Here is a 13,574-nt window from a genome sequence, read left to right as displayed (position 1 = left end):
TGGAGAAAGTCCAGAGAAGAGCAACAAAGATGTCTAAAAAACATGACCTAGAAGGGAAGATTGAAAAAAACTGGGTTTGTTTAGTTTGGAGGAGAGAAGACTGGATGCGGGGGGACATGACAACCATTTTCAAGTACATAAAAGATTGGAGGAGGGGGGAGAAAAATTGTCCTTATCCTCTAAGAATAGGACAAGAAGCAATAGGATTATATTGCAGCAAGGGCAGTTTAGGTTGGACATTAGGAAAAACTTCCTTTCAGGGTGGTTAAGCACTGGAATAAATTGCCTAGGGAGGTTGTGGAATCTCCATCATTGGATATTTTTAAGAGAAGGTCAGACAAACAACTGTCAGGGATGGTCTAGATAATACTTAATGCTCTCTTGACTGCAGGGGACTGTACTAGAAGACCTCTTAAGGTTCCTTCCAGTCTAATTCTATGATTTAAGTTTAGATTGACACTGTTTTAATTTTAAATAGTATCTAGGGCTGCATCTACAATAGCCTTTTTTCTGGGGGTTGTGATACTGTGTATAAGAAAAAAGAAAAGCAGTACTTGTGGCACCTTAGAGACTAACAAATTTATTTGAGCATAAGCTGTAGCTCACGAAAGCTTATGCTCAAATAAATTTGTTAGTCTCTAAGGTGCCACAAGTACTCCTTTTCTTTTTGCGAATACAGACTAACATGGCTGCTACTCTGAAACCTGTGTATAAGAAAGGTGACCATTTATATCACTGTTGTTACCATGTTACACAATTTCCATATATCTTATACAAAGCATATCCTGTAAGGTATCAATGGAAAAGTTATGATTTGCTAAGTATGATTATCCTATTTATATGCATGTATCATCTTTGTGTCTGAAATTATGAATATTGGCAATGTGCTTGTATTTTATACATGTGTTATATTCCTGGTTGACACCCAAATAGATTTACATTAGGGCTAGACAGCTATGTGTTGATGGCCCATTAAGGACACTCCACTCTCACAATGGGCCATTGAAGAATCTCATCCCACCCAGCAGGCCTTTCCTGTGGATGCCTCAGACAGCAAGGAGCCAGTGGCCACTCCTTGTGATTCAGCAAAACATGTAAGGACATGTGAATGCTCGAGTGACCCTGGACTCCATCTTGGGCCACTAACTTTCCATACAAAGGGGCTGTGGGCTTTGTTTGGAACAATAACTTTCTTTGCACATGGCAGAGGGTATAAGACACCTGAAACATCTCCATTTTGCCTCTTTCCTGCTCCAGTTCTCTGGAATGTGGATTTACAACTAAAAGGAGTATTTTGAACTATGGATTGAGGACCTTCCCATAGGTGCTGAATCCATGGGTGCTGCGGGACTGGAGCACCCACGGGGGGAAAATTAGCAGGTGCTCCACACCCACCAGCAGCCAAGCTCCCCTTGCCCCCACCTCGCCTCCTCCTCCCCCACCCGGAGCATGCCGCATCCCTGGTACTCCCCCTCCATCCCAGCGCTTTTCCCCTACCGCCAAACAGCTGTTTGGCAGTGCTTAGGACTTTCCAGGAGGGAAGGTGAGGAGTGGGGATGCAGCACGCTCAGGGGAGGAGGTGGAGAAGAAGCAGGGCCGGGGCAGGGATTTGGGGGAAGGTGGTGGAATTGGGGCAGAGTGAGGGTGGTGCAGGGGTGGGGCCGTGGGAGGGGCGGTCGAGCACCCACGGGGCAGAGGGGAAGTCAGTGCCTATGGACCTTCCAATCTTTTGGAAGTTACCAGAGAGACTTTTGTAAGCCAGCAGTCTATTCCATCATTGCTAAAAAACCTGATAAGGACTTGCAATCATTTGTATGTATATGATCTATTAACCATTTATAACTCTCTTCTTTATAAATCTTTAGTTAGTTTACTAAGGATTGGCTGACAGCATGATATTCGGATAAGATCTGAGATTCATATAGACCTAGGAACAGGTGTCTGATCCTTTGGTGAAATGGATTTTCAATAACCTCTCACTGACTGCGTCAAAGCTAAGGACTGGAATGCCTAAAGGAAACTGTGTTTGGCTTCTGGTTCACCAGCGTGGTACTTCAGAAACTCTTTTCTTACTGGATTGGTGAATCGAATTACAGAATAAGCCAACACCTTTGGGGATGGTCTGCCATATTTCTTGTAGTCTGCCCTGACTGTGGCCTTCTCAGTGTGGTCCATCCCAGCCACCCGGTCACAGGAGTTTCCCACGATTGCTAACAAAGGTGGGGGAAAAAAACAGTGGAAATGCTAATGTAAGCAAGGCTCTCAGTAGCAGATTATGTTGGTCCATGATCACCATGTTGTTCAGAGCTGCACAGTGGTGAAAGACCCATTGGTTGGCTGCAGTCTCTACACCTTTTTGACTGATGTAGCTTGTAAATGAGTTAACAATATGAGAAATTAGGCACAAATTATTTATTAGGGAAGTCAAGCAATTAAAAAAATTAATTGTGATTAATCGCATGATTAATCACACTGTTAAACAATAATAGACCACCACCAAAAAAGAAAATCGACCTTCTGCTGGTGGCATCTGACTCAGATGATGAAAATGAACATCTGTCGGTCTGCACTGCTTTGGACAGTTATCAAGCAGAACCCATCATCAGCATGGAAGCATGTCCTCTGGAATGGTGGCCAAAGCATGAAGGGGCATACGAATGTTTAGCATATCTGGCACATAAATACCTTGCTACAAAAGTGCCATGCAGATGCCTTTCTGGTGACATGTAAATAAGAAGTGGGCAGCATTATCTCCCGTAAACATAAACAAACTTGTTTGTCCCAGCAATTGGCTGAACAAGAAGTAGGACTGAGTGGACTTGTATGCTCCAAAGTTTTACATTGTTTTATAGTTTTGTAACAAAATAAAAAAAAAATCTACATTTGTAAGTTGCACTTTCATGATAAAGAGATTGCGCTACAGTACTTGTATGAGGTGAATTGAAAAATACTATTTCTTTTATCATTTTTACAGTGCAAATATTTGTTAAAAAATAAAGTGAGCAGTGTTCACTTTGTATTCTGTATTGTAACTGAAATCAATAAATTTGAAAATGTAGAAAAACATCCAAAATATTTAATACATTTCCATTGGTATTCTATTGTTTAACAGTGTGATTAAAACTGTGATTAATCACAATTAATTTTTTAATAGTGATTAATTTTTTTGAGTTAATCATGTGAGTTAACTGTGATTAATTGACAGCCCTATTTATTATTTGCATTACAGTTTCACGCATTGACCCCAATCAGGATTATGTCACCTGTATTCGGCATTTGTACAAACATGGAGCAAAAGTCCCTGCCTTGAAGAGTTTACAATCTATTTAAAAGATAAGTCATTTCTATTCTCTCACATTTAAAGAGAGAAGAAATGTCAGTCTTGTCATAGGACAGCACCTCCTAGGGTACTCTCCTGTGGAAAGAGAGGTGCATCTGTTTCAGTTTCCCCTTTATTTACTCATACAAACGAATGTCTCTCTCAATAGTAAATTCAAATTCTTTTGGTCATATATAAAATGGGTGAGGCATGATGAGAGAGACTAGAGCAGTTTTCTCCTTCTCACGGATGATTTTATAATTCTGGATGCGTCTTCTCCAGTTCCTGATTATTTTAAATCTCATCAGGAACTACTGAAAAGAACGAATATATCTTTGGGGATTCAAAGTGAGCGTGTACATGAAAACGCACACATAAGCTCTTAGATATTCTCCAGGCTTCCACACTAGGGAGGGAAGCCCTCCCTATTATTGAAGTTCTTCTAAAACTGGCAAAGACTTTGGCTTCTAGAGCTAAGCACATGGATAAGCACTATCACGTTCCCATTCCCAGGAGTGTTTTATTCTCATCCTGCACCCAACTCTCTAGTAGATATGATTGCCAATGAGGGATCATGACAGGAAATACTTAAATCAACTCCTAAATAGAAAGAGCCCAAAAGACTTGATTTATTTGGTAGAAAAATGTATTCAACCTCCTCTTTCCAAATGTGGATAGTGATTCACCAGGTGCTTTTAACTAAATATGGCTTTGTGCGCTGGCTTGCGGTGTCCAAAATTACTGAGAAGTTACCTGAATATAAGGTTTTTCTTGCAGAATGCCACACAGTGGCGAAGATCTCACTACAGTCTATGTTGATGTAGCTGATGCTTCTTATAGCATAATGGCATCTGCAATAACAATAAGGAAAACACCTTGATTGCAAAACTCAGGCATAGTTACAGACATTCAACAAACTATTGAAGACCTTCCTGTTGATACTCAGTTTTTATTTTCTAACAAAATGGATGAGACTTTACATTTGTTTAAGGACTCTCAAGTGACTATTCACTCCAACACCCAGGAAATGCCAATATAGGCCTCAGCTACAGCGGTATTATTGGCAGCTATTTTACACATCAACACAGACAGACTTTTCAAAGAAGAGTCATAAATCTCAGTGTAGGAAATAGTCTAATTCTACCACTATACTGGCATCCCATCCTTAATCAGCTATGGGGAAGTAGTCCATTTTACTTCCCACTCAAGGACAGCAAAAAGGTCATCAGCAATCTATCGTCTTTCTCCCTACCATTTGGGGGTATATTATCTCATTTCCTCGGTGCTTGGAAGTCCATAACTATGGACAAATTGATCATAAATACTGGGATTGAGATATTCAATTCTGTTTCTTCCTACCCCACATCCTCACCCCATCGTCCCCATCCTTCTTCAGGGACCACTCTCATGAGTCAGTGCTTTTTCAAGAAGTTCAGACTCTGCTCTATCTAGGGGCTCTAGAGGAAGTTCCCATTCAACATTGGGGAAGGGAGGGTTATTCACAATACTTTCTGATTCCACATTTTAAGGGAGGCCTGAGATCCATTCTAGAGCTTCACAGTTTCAACAAGTCCATCAAATATATAAGTTCTCACATTGTCTCTAGCACTGATTAGTCCTTCCCAAGATTGTACTGACTGGTTTGATGCCCTCGATTTCCAGGATGTCTCCTTCCATGTGGCACTTTTGCCAAGTCACAAGAAGTTTCCAAGATTTGTGATAAGCTGCATAATCAGTACACGGTACTTCCCTTTGGCCTGTTGTTGGCTCAGTAAGTATTCACAAAGTGCATGACAGAAATGGCAGCCTATCTGAGGAGAAACAGGATCCATGTCTTTCCATATCTGGATGGTTGGTTAATTTGAGGCAGATCCAAACAACTGGTTCTCCACAACATCCAATACATTAGTCTGTCCGAACATCTGGAGCGCATAGAAAGCAAAGGGAAATATGTTAGCCACAACACAGAAACTCAAAATTCACTGGGGCCCTACTCAACTCTACAAATTTGACTGCCTATCTGCTCCTGGAAAGATTCTAGGGTATTCCTCAGCTGTGAACTTCATTCAAGTCAGACCCCAACACCACATTTTGATCCTAAGATTATTAGGCCACATGGCATCAGGTACCTTTGTGACTCAGCTTGCCAGGCTTTGCCTGCACAGCCTCCAGGGGTGGCTAAGCTCAGTCTATCGACCAATCAGGCATTCGCTGGACAAACTGGTCTGCATACTTGCTGCAGTCCTGGCATTTTTGGAGTGGTGGATGGATCAGAGCAATGTGTGCAGAGGCGTCCTGTTCCCTCTTCCATCCAAGAGGATTATAATTGACGTGACTCATGGGATGAGGTGCTCACCTGTGGGATTTACAAACCTAAATATTATGGTCAGAACAGGAAGCGAACCTTACATCTATATGCCCTAGTTTTATGCAATTCATAAGGCCCATCATGCCGTTCTCCCTCACATCAGGGGTTTGTCAGTTCAGATTCTGACCAACAATGCAATCATAGTATACTACTTAACAGACAAAGAGGAGCAAAGTCCAATCGGCTTTATCATGAAGAGATGAAACTCTAGAATGTTTGCATCAAGGAAGGCATTACTCTCTACCCTTCTACTTACTGGGCTCCCAGAAACTGTTGGCCAATATCTCAGCAGATTTTCTCATGATCACAAATGGTCTCTGAAATGCAGTATGCTCAGAATCATCTTCTGTGCCTGGGGAATCCTGTTGGTTGACCTATTTGCAATGAATGACAACAGAAAATGCTGTCAATTTTGCTTTCAAGAAGGTCACAGCCCAAGCTCATTGACTGATGCTTTTCTCCTTTGGTGGGGACCATACCTCATGTGTGCATTCCTTTCCACTCACCTCATCCCACAGGTGATCCTCATATCAAAACAAGCCCATGCCGGAATAATTCTCATAACCCCCAGCATGGTTGAGACAATGCTAGTTCTTGGACCTTCACAGCCTCTCCATTTGGCCTCCTTGGACCCTGCCTACACTTCCAGATCTACTGTCTCAACACCACGGTCAGTTATAACACCCAGACCTGAACAGCCTGCACCTTACACTGTGGCTATTGAGTGACTTGATGAAATAGAGAAACATTGTCCTTTGGCAGTTCAAAATATTTTACTGAACACCAGACAGCATACCCCTAGATCTGCTTATTTAGCCAAGTGGAAGCATTTTTCAATCTGTTTCAGCCACTGGGGTATAACTGCCACAGATGCTAAGATTCAGGACGTTTTAGAGTATGGTACATCTGAAATCATAGAATCTTTTTCTAAAGTTCCCTGAGAGTCCACTTAGCAGTGATCTCAGTTCATGAGATCTCTCAATGGGTGTGGGTCAGGAGGGAAAGATCTATAAAAGCGAAAGCAGGAAACAAAAAGAAGAGGGAGACTAAAATATATTCTATGCAAGTTTAGTACAGTAAACCTAGTACCATCAAGGTCAATTTGTAACCTTTCATAGGAATTAAATAATATTTAGTAATGATGCTTACATCAAATAAATGCTTACATTTCCTACCACCAAACGAAGACGAAACAAGATGAAAACAAAAGCCTAGTATATTCAGACAACGGTCCTTGTTTTATTTGTAAGTGAAGGGATTTAAAGTAGTTTACTTGATACACAAATGATTAATCTGATTTTATTAGGACAACCGCTGATGCTACTTTATTGCTTTGTTCTGTTTCTTGCTTCTGTGATGTCCTGAGTCTTGAACCATGGCCTGGGAGTCCCAGGAAGCTGCTGCATCCTGGCCTCCACCCATTGTCTACTGAAACCTGATGGGCCAAGAAGCTAGTAGGACTATAGTCTCAACCAACACACTACCCACTGGATACCTGATTGGAGGATCACCTGGCTCCAACCTATTAGTCCAACCATGAAATTTAAGGCAGGAGACACAGGAAGTTTGTCTGAGCAACAAGGTGATATCCTATGGTAGCTGCATTGGATCCTGCTTGCGTCAGCCTCCTGCACCCAAACCTGTTCTGGTCTGGGCTCATCCCTGCCTTCACTACTGTTCCCACTGTACTCCTGCTCTGTGCTTGATCCTTGCCTCTCCTCCAGTTCCTGCCCTTACACCTCATCTCCAATCATCAGTTACCAGTCTGGTTCTGCCCCTGGCCTCCAACTTCTGCCCTTGACTCTGACTCTGGCTTGACCCTCAGCTCAGGCATTTGGTATCGGACCCTGGCTCTGACCCTTAGCTTTTATTCCTTGTTCTGATTCTGGCTTGCCCCCTAGCAGTGGTAATTGGCAGTTGACTCTGGTGCTGACCCTTGGTTTCATTCTCCAACCCAGACATCTGCTCCGCCCACTAGACCTGACTCATGCTCTGCTACTAGGCCAAGCCACCTACATCCCAGTCCATACAGCCTCCATCCATTCCCATGGTTTGCATTTCAGGTTTTCATGTACTGAAAATGGCCAAGAAAAGCCATCTCATCTCAGCCTAATGTTTTCCCTGTGTGAGTTACAGAATGACATAAATATTCCTGTATCTCAATTACTGAAAAATCAAAATAAGGGTTGTTCTTCCATTATACAGAAACTTTCTTCATGGCAGTGCTCACTTGGAGTAAAATGATAGTATTCAGTAGTCCATTCTGTGAATGGTCAATATGCTCTACCTAGCCTTGCATGAGAATTAAACACTCAACAACATATTGAAGCTAATCTAATATATTGGTATAATTCCTTGCTCCCTTTGACCTTTCACCACTTCAAAAATACTTTGACTTTTTTTTGTGTGCTAAACACAGTGTTTAATGTACATTACAATGGAAGCAGTGAGGGTAGGGAGGAGCCAGGGTCACCCGACCCCAAGGGAAGCAGCTCAGCCCCCCAGGACAATTGAGTCAGTTTAATCAGCCTGTTGTTAGGGGTGTCAATGTCTGGGAGGCAGCAGAGAGACCCTCAAGCTCCTCGGTTTATGTACATCATATAAAACAGAGACACTTGGTAGAAATGGGTGACCCCACAAGGGACTGGAATAAATGGCTGCCCTAGAGTGAGTGAGGTGTGGGGGATGGAATGGGCCTGCGGAGAACCCAGGAGCCCTGGCTCCCAGCCCCCCTGCTCTAATCCACTAGACCCCACTCCTCTCTCAGAGCTGAAGGATAGAACCCAGGCATCCCATTGGATATTGCAGGGGTTGGCAACCTTTCAGAAGTGGTGTGCCGAGTCTTCATTTATTTACCCTAACTTAAGGTTTCGCATGCCAGTAATACATTTTAATGTTTTTAGAAGGTCTCTTTCTATAAGTCTATAATATATAACTAAACTATTGTTGTATGTAAAGTAAATAAGATTTTTAAAATGTTTAAGAAGCTTCATTTAAAATTAAATTAAAATGCAGAGCTCCTGGACCGGTGGCCAGGACCCAGGCAGTGTGAGTGCCACTGAAAATCAGCTTGCATGCTGCCTTTGGCACATGTGTCATAGGTTGCCTACCTGTGGGATATTGGAAAGTAATCCTGAGAGAAAGTGGTAGACATCCATAAGAATTTGATTACTGAAGGGATGTAGTTTCTTTGACCAGTGTAAGAGGTGAGAATAGGCTCATACTTAGTTGCTATCATCCCTTCAGAAGGATCCCATCCTACTGTATTTGTATTATATATTTACTGTTGTTGCTAAGCATACCTTCTTAAAGAGTAAATTAGTGGAGTACTGACCATCCACCGTACTCCCATACTGATGTCCTTCAAGAAACAAGCCTCCTGCAGTGATATTTTGTAGAGTAGTTGTTGTCTCTGCAGCTGCTAGTAGAATCTGTCTTGTACTATAGCACTATTAACACATACCATCTTAATTCTACCTGACTCTTCCATTGAGGTACTTGTTATCCTCCTCTGCTCATCTATCTTGAAGAAGCTCTTCCAAAGTCCCCTTTCCCTTAAAAATCTTACAGTTGTTGCGACATCTTGCTATAAGAGTGGATACCGCTACTTGCTATAATGCTCAAGAGGATGATTACCCAGGTATGTAAGCTAGCAAGGTACATAAACAGAATTGCTCTTTTTTATTTCTACTTTAAGCTGCTTGTGTATAGTTATAGACATCTAGTTCTTTCAAAACACATCTTTTAATAGGTAGGAATACAGGCACTGCGGTTTAAATGCCAAGGCTACCTGTACTTTTGTTGAGTAAGTCCTCCTTTCCGGCCCATGCTGTGGTAAAGGGGATAGTTTGGCATATATCTATCAAGAAACAGCATGCAATAAATATGTGGCATTCTGTTTTCTGTGTTGCTCAACTTGTAAGAGTGAATTGTATCTTAGGAAAACAATTTTACATAGTTAAAGTATCCATTATCCATAGGAATTGCTTCCCAGCTGGAAGAAATAAAACTAAAAATAAGCTATTAAGGTATGCATTTATTAAGATAGGGCTTATGTGTATTCTTTTTGTATTTATCATCAATATACTCCTTTTTATTTTGTTTGCTATATTGTTTGATGCGTTTTTTCTCTTGTGCGTATTTTTAGTTGCCATAGGAACTTTCCTATTTCCTGTCAGCTGACACAACTATTTGATACCATTAACTGTATTAAAGGGGGTTGATTCTGGCACTCTAAATGCTGAGAAAGGCCTGAGCTCGGCAAAACACACATTTCAATTTTTTCCTTTTTTTTGTTCCTTTATTTCTATCAACAACATTTTCTTTAAAAAGCTAATTAGCATATTAACATCGGGAAATGCTGGCTGTTTCTAATGGCAGAATGTAGATCCTTTTCAGTCTTGTTACTCTTTGTTTTGGTCTAAGTTTCCCTCCCACTATGAAAATATATAGATATTAAAATATAATATTTTGTCTATTTGGTTTGTGGTTTTGCTATTCCTCACTTCCCAGATATCCACACGTCTTTTTTTCCCTAAAGACAAATTAAACTCTGCTGTTGAAATTAACAGAGTAAAAACAAACTCTGCCATTAGATCAAAAGCCTGCAAAGATGTTACTTTTTTTTTAAGAATCCCAACTCTCCCCATTGCAAATACTGACATTTGTAACAATTATATTGTTAGAAAACAGTAGTAAAGCAAAGAATAAACAATGACTGGCATTACCTGAGAGTCACCTTACCTTGTTTGGGCACTGCCACCTCTGTTTCCCATTCTTCTATTATTTCTAAAATCTCCAAAGTACAGATTTTCCTCATGAATTGATACTGTACTGTGAATAATAAAACATGCTCAACAGGACTAAAATTATATTAACAGTTTTATCCGACTGCAAACACAGTATAATCAGATCCATCTTTCTGGGAAAAATAATAATTTATTAGGAATGTTTATATCATAGAATCATAGGACTGGAAGGAATCTAGAGAGGTCATCTAGTCCAGTCCCCTGCACTCATGGCAGAACTAAGTATTATCTAGACCATGTAATTAACAGATCATGAATCCTTTTCTACAAATTCATGCCTTTCACCAATTCACACTTACCTACTGATTTTCATACAACTATGCAGAAACATGCAACTTGGAATGGACCAACCACCGAATACACTTACATTTATAACTTTAGTTTCAGTTCCCCAAACGTGGCTAAGTTATTGCAGCATCAAGCTAGAGTCTCATTCAACGCCAACTAATGTCAATGGGAGTTTATTCCACTGACTTCAAGGGGTTTGGATCGTCACATAGAGTGGAAGAGACAGACTGTGCCACCTCTCTACTCATGAAATTATCACCTCTTTGTGGGGTCTCTGGAGGGCTGCAGTACCAAACTTTGTTTTGAACCAGTCCCCAGTACCATTCCATTTGTACCATGGCTGAGGCAAGAACTGTAAGTGCTTAAGCTACTAATGCTCTATGGGCCCCAACAGCTGGTGAGTCCGAATAGGTAGCTTGCCAAATGCCCTCAGCGCCACATTCCTAATAGGGCCAGACACCCAGCCTCCCCACCACCTGCTGAAGAATATTCTCTTTCTGCTGACTACTGGCTTCCACCCACTGGAGAAGAGCAGCTGTGAAGGTGGTCAGCTCACCACTTGGTACATCCCCATGGCCAGGTGTGGCATGGCAACTCTCTCTCCTGGGGGCAGCAGCCACCAGCTGCTCTGCCTCCTCAGTGCAGTAGCATGCCTCCTCCTGTAACTTGGCTCTCCAGCCACGTCACTTCCAAATCTCTCCCCTTGCAGGGTAGTCCATAAACAAAACCAAGGGGATTTAACACAAACAAACTGAGTTAGTATGAGAGAAGTGGAAATGCTTCTGTCTCAGAGACTATCGGAATCAGGTCCTCTGTTCTATCAGAGAAAGACCTTCAGACAGTTGCTGTTGGGAAGGTCCCTACTTTCCCTCAGCCATTTCCTCAGGACCTGCAAGTTAACTGTCTACTCTCTTTTCTGGTCTGCTCACCAGTGAGCTGTTCTGCTTCTCTTTTAACTCCTCCCCCAGTCTGTGCATCTCTTGCAGGTGTGGCAGGGTGGTGAAAGCTGAGCTGAGAGCAGCTCCTTAACCTCTTGTTGCCTGTGTGGGGTTTGTATATCCCATCAAAAGCACGGTTGCCACACTGACCTATTACTGTTCAGCAGATTAATCATATGCCAAGTAATACCTTATTCCTCAAGCAATTGGGCCCTGAAATAATTAATTATTAGAATGTCAGTGCAACAAGGTTATATAACATGGTTCTGCTATTTTAGTCTGATTTGCTACATGGAATGTATCAAACACCTATTTTTTCATTAAGATCATTAAAAAACTTTTTTTTAAGCTAACTGGAAGTTTATTCTTTAAATAAAGTTTCTTTCTTTATAACAGGATGCTTCAGAGAGAGAGTGAGAGAGAGCGTGAGCATGCAGGTTTGCCTCATGGAAGTTGCATCTATTAACAGAGAAGGTATTTAAGTCGGCTCCTTCATAGTAAGGCTGCTTTTGGAAGCCAAAGACTTTAAATGTTATTGTATACATATAAATAGCAAGTTAGACCTAACCAAGCCAACAACTTTCCACACTAGAAATTTTTTTAAATGACTTTTCCAAGGATAACTTGAATCTTACATTTAGTTATCAAAACAATAAAATGTGGTTGTCACTTTTAATAAATTAATTTCATTGTACAGTAAGTTGGTATGTTTTCATTTCTTTTTCAAAGACAAGCTACCAATCTGATCTGCATTAAAATTCTGGGTGTGTACTTATTGGTGTGTCCAATATTGGTGTGGTTGAAAAGAAATCCCAGCTCAGTTTCCTGACCACAGAATGGTGTTTTTAACCCATATTTTACTTCACAAAAAGGACATGTTTTATTAGCAATTTCCTTAAAATGTAGCACAGTATACAACTGCATGAGCCAAGCCATGGCAGGAATTCATGAACGTAGCAGGCGAGGCAGGCAAAGCATCTACAAAGAAATGAAAGTGGAACGCCAATTTCCTTTACATCCTCTTCTCGAATGCTTTGGCCAGGTCAGTCAATAAGCAACAGGATACACATGGAGGGGTATCTGAACAGCAAGCTGACTGTTCTGGGCAGTGAACTTTTTTTAATAGTTCTGGGTGGAATGTTATAATCACAAGGTTTCATGACAATTAGATTTGAGCAGTTAGAAGAGGAGAGGTGAGCAGAGAGGAGTGGCAGCAGCAGGATCCCTATGAGAAGAGGGAGTTATTAGGAAGCTGAATTCAGAATATGAGAAGAACAGCATCAGGGAGCTGAATGGACACAGAGCAAGATGTTGCGGGGCGAGTACACCCCATCTCCCTCTTGAGTGGGGCATTGCAGCCCCATGGCGAAGCCCACCTGACTGCCCTTAACCTCAGGACACCCTGGCCTAGTGGCCAGAGTCAGTATAGGTGCCCTCTCCCTCTGTCAAGGCTGATTCCCCACTCTGGCACTTCAAGTGCAGAACGTAAGGGCCCACAAGTATTCTAAAAAATTAATACTGGCCACTCCAGGCTGGTATTAAACTTCCAACGTTACAGTTTTTCCTCTGACCTTGGCTGGGCAGATGCTACCACCACCCAAGTGCAAAAAAAAACCTTTTTTTGAGAATCCAGAAAGGCACACTTGGGAATTCCTTCTTGTGGGGTACCCCCAAGCACTTTCACTGCTCCTCCCCACCAGGGGAAGAGCTGAGAAAGAAAAACAAAGGAAATCAGCTGTTGCTCCCAGCTAATTAAACAACATGTGCACAAACCTCTTAGGACACAGAAAAAACAATCCTGTTCTGTTCTTGAAAAAGGTAAATTTTATTAAAAACAAAAAGAAAGAAAATAC

General features: G+C 41.6%; 1 long non-coding RNA gene across 2 annotated transcripts; it reads right to left on the bottom strand.

The window, feature by feature from the left end:
* Positions 1-3,920: 3,920 nt before the first annotated feature.
* Positions 3,921-13,514, bottom strand: LOC119862345. 2 transcript variants are annotated; one of them, XR_006274896.1, is made up of 4 exons: positions 9,478-10,423; positions 5,944-6,694; positions 4,915-5,241; positions 3,921-4,170 (listed from the first exon to the last, which is right to left on the bottom strand). It is a non-coding gene; the product is annotated as an uncharacterized LOC119862345 (long non-coding RNA). The 2 variants fall into 2 exon arrangements; XR_006274895.1 differs by having other exon boundaries at positions 5,944-13,514.
* Positions 13,515-13,574: the final 60 nt, after the last annotated feature.

This window comes from Dermochelys coriacea, chromosome 1 (assembly GCF_009764565.3).
Source record: "Dermochelys coriacea isolate rDerCor1 chromosome 1, rDerCor1.pri.v4, whole genome shotgun sequence".
NCBI classification, from domain to species: domain Eukaryota; kingdom Metazoa; phylum Chordata; order Testudines; family Dermochelyidae; genus Dermochelys; species Dermochelys coriacea.
This window is presented reverse-complemented; position numbering and strand designations above follow the sequence as displayed.